An 8,504-nucleotide genomic window follows, 5' to 3' on the forward strand; every position below is an offset into this window, starting at 1 on the left:
TGGAATCTAAGAAAGGCAGAATGGCGAGACTTCTCGGAATATGTTGAAAGAGTTCTGGATAACATACCACCAAAGCCGAATTCCTACGACCGTTTTTCAAACCTTTTATTTATAGCCGCAAAGAAATTTATACCTAGAGGCTACAGAAAAGTGTATATTCCAACATGGAGCTCAGAAAGTGAACAGCTTCTAGCCGAATTCGAGAGGACGAATGACCCAGACACTGCCTCTGACCTTCTCCAGTCTCTGGACGACGGGCGTATGAAACGGTGGAATGAATTAATGGAGGAAATGAATTTCGAGCACTCGAGCAGAAAAGCATGGCAAACACTAAGGCGACTTGGAGCTTCAGATCAGCCAACTAAAACAATGCCCAAAGTGTCACCAAATGCTGTTGCTCAGCAACTACTCCGTAGTTCAAAAACGACAACAAGGTCTAACATAAACCACCAGGTCCAAAAATCTCTGAAGGCGGCGCGGCTAAAATGGCCGGTGAACCCCAACACTGTGGTCGCCGTTACAGCTGACGATGTAGATATCGCCCTCACTTCAACAAAAGCTGGGAAAGCAGCTGGATGTGATGGAGTTCTCCCAGACTTTCTGAAACATGCTGGACCACGGACAAAAATATGGATCGCAAAACTATTTACTGAAATTTTCAAAACTGGAGAAATACCAAATTCCTAGAGAAAGTCTAAAGTTATTGCGATCCTCAAACCCAACAAGCCAGCAGAGGATCCGAACAGCTACCGGCCAATTTCACTTTTAAGTACCATGTACAAACTTCTTGAGCGAGTTGTGCTCCGCAGACTTACTCCAATTTTGGAGAAAGTGGTCCCACAAGAGCAAGCTGGCTTCAGACCAGGCCGTAACTGCTGCGATCAGGTGTTAGCACTGACAACACACATTGAATCTGGTTTCCAGAAACGGCTGAAGACTGCGGCAGCGTTCATTGATCTCTCTGCGGCCTACGACACGGTGTGGCACAAAGGCCTCCTTGTTAAACTGTACGACACCATAGAGGATGGCAACACAGTACGACTCATTGAGAAACTGCTAACTGGCCGTACCTTCAGGGTTTTTCTAGGAGGGCGAAAAAGCAAAAAAATACCCCTCAATAATGGCCTTGCCCAGGGCTCAGTGCTGGCCCCATCGCTATTTAACATCTACACTCGAGACCTCCCTCACACTGAAGGCAGAAAATTTGCTTACGCAGATGACATCGCCGTCACAGCTCAAGCCAAAACCCTTAAAGCAGCAGAAGATATCCTCAATTCTGATCTAAAGGCTTTGGAAGAATATTTCCTCAATTGGCGACTAAAGCCAAATGGGTCGAAAACAGTTGCGACAGCTTTTCATCTTAGCAATTCACAAGCGGATGCCAAACTCTGTGTTCAGTTTGATGGAAAAAATATTTACCATGACCCCCACCCCCGCTATCTCGGAGTTACTTTGGACAGGAGCTTGAACTACCGGCAACACATGTAAACAGTGGGTAAAAAAACCAGGACAAGGCTTAACTTAGTTAATAAGCTAGCTGGAACTAGCTGGGGATGCGACGCCAACACGCTCAGAACAGCATCCATTGCCCTGGTTTTCTCAACGGCTGAATACTGTGCTCCAGTATGGGCTAGAAGCGCCCACACTTCCATGGTAGACGTTCAGCTTAATGCCACAATGCGAACCATCAGCGGGACTTTAAAATCTTCTCCTCTCCCTTGGCTCCCCGTACTTGCAAACATAACCCCGCCAAACATCAGGCGAGAAATTGCAACACTGAGGGAATACAAGAAGGCGCTGCAAAAAAGCGCAATACCTCTACACGAAGATGTCGTCTCCCACCCGGCATGCCGCTTGAAGTCCCGAAAGCCCTTCTGGGCGGAAGGAGAGAGGCTCCCCCGACTACATCTCACCCCAGAAGATAGGTGGAAACTTGAGTGGCAAACGGCCAACGTGGGAAATGCCCATCTCATACAGGACCCCACCGAGAGACAGCCTGGGTTCTCACTGCCTCGCAAAACCTGGTCCGCCATCAATAGGTTAAGGTGCTCCCATAGCCGCTGTGCCCACATGATGCACAGATGGGGCCTTAAAGAGTCGGCGATGTGTGAATGTGGTGCGGTGCAGACTACCGAACATGTGGTCAACGAATGCCCGCTCCATTCATTCCCCGGCGGGATTGATGAGGTCCACATGGCGACGCCTGAGGCCCTAAAATGGCTCGCAGATCTAGATGTCCCCCTCTGACCCCCCACCATACGAAAGAAGAAGAAGTATTAACACTTGACAAACCTAATTATAATAGAGACTCATAATTAATAGATGTTATTAATTAAATTCACCTCCCTTGTCCCCACCCAAGCGATACGAATTGGCGAGAAGGCAGAACATACGACTGAAGAGGTAAGTATAAAACAGCAATATATTTATGTATTATTCTGAGCTAGCTGCGGACAATGTGTTAACGAGATTGTCACATACCGGTTATCACTTTAGAGTTCAATGTTATTTTTTAAGATAAAGAAAAAGAGTCACGGATGTTTTTTACGGATGCAAAAAGAGTAGAATGCGCGGTAGATACTTTAAATTGGCACTGTTCTGTCGTGAATCGATTATATTTTGTTTTTAAATAAAAAAACACTAACGTAAACAAGATTATCACTTTAATTTGAGTTTATAAAAATTCAAACGAGAATCGAAATTAATTACTATTATATACTTTAAAAATATAATTTTTGGTCATAAATTATTTCTAATGTTTCAATAATATCGTACTAAATTATTTTTGTAAAAAAATCAAAACTTTACTAATCTGTAAGACCATAAATAAATAGTCAAATTGAGGGATTTTTAGGTCTCGGGTCTCGGATTTATTTATTAGTAATTTTATTTGAACTAAAAAAAATTGTTATAAACACGATTTGTTTTGTTCATACTGTATAATTATATGATTTGAAATATATGTTGTATAATACAAATTCACCTTTATTATGATAAGAATATAATTTTATTTTTCAAAATTTAACGTCTTGCTTTAGTAGATAAAATAACTATCTTTCGAAATCATTTTGTGTTTTTTTTTATAAAAGTGTCCATACGTCTAAAATTGGGCTAAAAAATGACTAACTTCCGGTCGCGTCTAACTATTTCACCTTAACTGTCAGTGTTATTTTTATGTAATAAAAAAACAGTCAGGGATGACATTTACCATTGTAAAAAATGCTATGAGGTGTGGAATAACCACTTTAACATTCACTGCTACTTTCACGTATTCCTTTGTATCGATGTTATTTTGCTTTTAAAATTCAAAAACATTCATACATAGTAAATAGACACCGCGGTCAACAACCCATATTCCAATCGTATGAGGTGACGAAACGACTTGTTAAATCTTTAAATATTATATTCAGCCTGCGTATATTTTCGCTCGCATAATTCGTAAAGTAATCGACCGATCTCGCTGAAAATGTGTTCTTATTAGTTCTCAGAAGTATTTTTTGGCTGGTTTGAATGGTATAAAAAGTCATTTTCAAACTGAAGTTTAAGCAACGTGTAGACGACTTATTTATATGATTATATTTTACCCCCTCCCAATATAAAATGATTTATTACCGGTTAAACTGATTCACTAATGTTATTTTAATTGTTTTTTTTTTTTTTTTTTTTATATTAACTCCACACAGGAGGCCCTGAAGAAATTAATTTCTCTCAGGGCCTATGTCATCTTTGGGGATGCTGTGTGGAGGGTCTTTTTGTGGAGAGGAAGCAGTGAACATGGGTCTTGAAGAGTCCCATGTTGTAGGAGGGAGGAAACACAGAGGCCGGCAATTCGTTCCACAGCCGAGCTGTTGAACTTAAGAACGAATCGTAGAAGCGACCCGTTCTCATGTGACAAGTGTCAACTGTGTACAAATGTTGGGCGCGTGTTTGGCGTGTATCCCGACTACGCACCGGTGCCGAAGGGATCAATGACGCTAGTTCCTCAGAGCATCTTCCATTGTAATACCGATAGAACAAGGACAGCATACCTACCTGACGCCTGTGCTCTAAAGATTGCAGTCCGTCTGTTAAGATTGGGGAATCTATCAAACGGACCGCCCGTTTTTGCACAGAGTCTAGGGTTTTTTTCAGGTATTTAGGGGCTCCGGACCAGAGATGGCTGCCAAATTCGACAGTAGGGCGCACTTGCGATTTGTACAGGGTCAGCAGTTGTGTATTATTAAAGTATCTGCGGGCCCTGTACAGTACGCCCAGCTACTGAGAGGCCAACTTTACTCTGGCTTCGATGGAGCCCCCGTACCTGAGCTGGTCACTTATAGTTATACCAAGCATATCAATGGAAGGCCTGTTCGGAAGATTGCTTCCGTTGAAGGAGACTAGATTATCATTTGGATCCCTTTTAGACGTAATCAGACAGGATTGGGTCTTTGAAACATTAAATTCGACGAGATTATTTTTACCCCAGGAGGAAATACTCTCGAGATAACCGTCCGTTCTCTGCTCCCCTCCGAGCCGTTGGAGTTTGACAGCCTTTTGGGGGCTTGTCAAACAAAAAGCTATCATGAATTGTACTGTCAACCGCGTAGCAATGAATCGGTGCACGATGTTGCAGTTATTAATTTATTTCTCAAGATCTATGTAGCTAAACGGCTTGACATACTGGAATAGATTGTCTGAAGTGAAATCAATACCAAAATATCGGTAAATGGGCAATCGGGGAAAAATTACCATTTGTAACCGACGTTGTTGTGCATATTTTTCCGTTTTAAAAAAATATGTTTACATTTATAAAATGTGCCAACTCCACGCCACTTTCAAATTCCTCACTCCGCGCAGCTGCTCATTTATAGCCAGTTTCGGCAAGAATATATATATGTAAAGAAAAATATAATTTTCTTTAATTCAAGGCAATGCCGAGCTTGTCTCGTCATTGTGGCTGTGTGTGTCGTGGACTGGCTGGATGTGCGCCACAGTACCTACACAGTCGACTCGATATTTCGTAATCTATGGTGACATAGTAAAAATAATCTATGGGTTGTAACAAGGCAGATTGATGGGAATAATTTAAATAATTTGTAATTGCTATTGTGATTGTGATTAAGGAATTGACATAACAATTAATAACATTAAATGTCGTTTCTTTCATTACAGGTAATGTTTTGTTACTGAATGCTTTTCTTTATGTAAATCTTGTGAGATTAACTAAATAAACCTCTTCTTTCATTACAGAGAAACTCAATTGTGTTTTAATTGACTATCATTCAAATCACAAGGAAAATATCATTATAAAACGACATTTACTGTCACAATATGGAAAAGTTGAAGTTTACATTTCAATCCAAACCAACAACAGACGGAAAGTCTAATTTTATTGCCATAATATCAATTGTTACACAAGATGACAAAGTTTTCCTGATTCCTGAAGAATGTCAAGCAGCATCACTCCACAAACCTATCTACACCTCTAAGGCTTATGCTAAAGTAAAAAATACATTAAAAAAGACACCAAACCAGAAGTGTATGGATAAAAATGACAGAAGATATTTCACAAACATATGTGGATGAGGATAAAAACATGATTTTTCAGGACCAATTTCTATTGGAAATTACCAAAGAACAAGTGTCTATTGCCAATAACAGGAGTTCAGAAGACCCTATAGTGAAAATTTTGGAAAAATTTGTTGAAAATCAGCAGAAAAACGAAAAACAAAGCATGAAAAAGTTAGCTGACAGGTTTGTACTTGAAAAATTTAATGGAAAAAATATAAGTGCATGTCACTGGATGGAAGTATTCGAGACAGAATGTGCAAGGTTTGACATTACTAAGGACGAAGAAAAAATTGAAATCTTCAGATTATTTTTGGACAAATCATGTACAGATTGGTATTCGTCCATGATGATAAAGCTTAGTTTACAATCAGAGTGGTTAGATTGGAAATCAAACTTTCTGCAAACCTATGGTGATAAAGGTTGGACTGCTAGCAGGTATGATTTATCTTTCGAGTATCAATCAGGATCATTATTAGAATATGCGGTTAAAAAAGAAAGACTTTTACTTGAAGTAAGAAAAACAATTGATCAGGGGACTTTAACCGATATAATTGCTGCCGGTTTACCAGATTATATAACAGATAGAATCAACAAGGATGAGATTATAGAAACAAAAGACTTGTTTAATGAACTTGGCAAATTAGAACATTTAGTTTCGAAGAAAAAGTATATGAGAAAGAAAGATGATACTAAGCCGTTGAAAGAAAAATGTAGCATTTGTGAAAAATTAAATAAAGGTGTGCGCTATCACTCAGAAGATTTATGTTGGTTCAGAACAAAGAATAATAATAATGAAAATGATAAGAGGAAAATAAAGCACATTAAAAATTCAGAATTAGAATGCGAACTGCAATGTGAGAACCAAAAAAACTAATAGTGCCTCCATTAATTAAAGTAAAGTTAGTGTTAAATAAAAATGTTGAAGTATTTGGAATCTATGACTCGGGCTCTAATGTGTCATTGATAAACTCAAGGTTATTGAAGATAAACAATGAAAAAACAGGTTATTCGAACAATACTAACTTAAAAACAATTAATGGCGTTAAAAAGGCAATTGGTATGATATCACTGGATGTAACTATTTTTAACATTGAAAAAAATATGGATGTCTTTGTAATAGACAAAGAAAATTTTGATTACGATTTTTTAATTGGACTTGATTGCATACAAAAATTTAGCTTAATTCAACATGAAAACTTAGAAATCAGTCAGAAAGCTCCAACACAAATAAATGAAATAGTTTCTAATCAAACCCAATCTAATAATTTAATAAACTTCAATGAAAATTTTACAAAAAAAAACTTCATTACTTATATAAATCATCTAGACTTTGATCAACAAAAAGTGATTGATGAATTAATAGTGAAGAATAAATCTGTATTTGCAAAGGACAAATATGACATTGGAAAGGTAAAAGATTATGAAGCACACATTGATTTGTTAGTGGAAAAATATTGCAATAAAAGACCGTATCGTTGCACAATCGAAGATAAAAAAGAGATTGAAAAACAGATTGCAATATTACTAGAAAAAAATATAATAGAAGAATCATATAGTCCATTTGCAGCTCCAGTTACATTGGCTTATAAAAAAGATGAAAACAAAAAATCTAGATTGTGCATAGATTTCAGAGATTTAAATAAAATTGTTGTCCCTCAATCACAGCCGTTCCCGCTTATTGAAGACCTGATGGTAAAAACAAGAGATTGTAAGTTTTTCTCAACACTAGACTTAAACTCAGCATTTTGGTCAATTCCTCTGCGAGTCACAGACAGGCACAAAACTGCTTTCGTCACTCAAGAAGGACATTACCAATGGTCATGTTTGCCATTCGGCTTAAAAACCGCACCAGCAATATTTCAGAGGATAATGTGTAACATAATACGGAAACACAAACTCGGAGATTTCACAGTAAATTACATAGATGACATCCTGGTTTTTTCAAAAACTTTCTCAGATCATGTCAAATATCTAACACAGCTGTTTCAAGCGATTGAAAGTGAAGGCTTAAGACTGAAGTTTACAAAATGCACGTTCGCAGCTGACTCGGTTAAATATTTGGGTCACATAATACAAAATAATTCAGTTAGACCTCTGAAAGATAACCTGATATCAATAAGAAACTTTCCGACCCCAAAAACGCAGAAAAACGTGCGACAATTTTTGGGAAAAATAAACTTTTACCATAAATATGTGCCAAAAATAGCAATGAAATTGGATCCGTTGCATAATCTTTTGAGGAAAGGTCAAACCTTTGATTGGACTATGGCATGCCAAGAGTTATTTGATGAGATGAAGCAAATTTTATGTTCTCAACCAATATTAACCATATTTGACCCGAACTTGCCTATACATATATACACAGATGCTAGTATACTAGGAGTGGGAGCTATCCTAAAACAGCCACAAGAAAACAATGAGGAAAAACCAGTAGCTTACTTCTCAAAGAAATTGAATGAAGTTCAAAAAAGGAAGAAAGCTATATATCTGGAATGCCTAACTATCAAAGAATGTATTAAATATTGGCAACATATATTGATAGGTAAGAAATTCACTGTCTTTTCAGATCACAAGCCATTAGAGAATATGACTATAAAATCAAGAACTGATGAAGAATTAGATCTAACATACTACCTATCACAATATGATTTTCAAATTAAATATTCTCCAGGTAAATACAATATTGAAGCTGATTGCCTAAGCAGAAACCCAGTCTTAGAACCAGATGAGAACCAAGATGAGCAATTAAAAGTTATCAACTTAATAAAATTAGAAGATATCTTAAAAGATCAGGTGAAAAATGAGAAGATACAGTGCAGAAGAGATAAATTGATATCGAAGAATAATGTTTATTACAAAAAAGTAAGAAAAAGAGAAAAAATAATTCTATCAGAAAAATTCAGCATAGTATTTATCAAAAATGTTCATACAGACCTAGGTCACATAGGAATTAA

The 8,504-nt window shown here is 37.4% G+C and overlaps 1 pseudogene; it reads left to right on the forward strand.

Annotated features, from left to right (window-relative positions):
* Positions 1–5,310: 5,310 nt before the first annotated feature.
* On the forward strand, positions 5,311–6,424 carry LOC149408920 (uncharacterized; annotated as a pseudogene).
* Positions 6,425–8,504: the final 2,080 nt, after the last annotated feature.

The sequence above is a fragment of the Hesperophylax consimilis genome, unplaced genomic scaffold, assembly GCF_061612785.1.
Source record: "Hesperophylax consimilis isolate HC1 unplaced genomic scaffold, BYU_Hcon_1.0 scaffold_42, whole genome shotgun sequence".
NCBI classification, from domain to species: domain Eukaryota; kingdom Metazoa; phylum Arthropoda; class Insecta; order Trichoptera; family Limnephilidae; genus Hesperophylax; species Hesperophylax consimilis.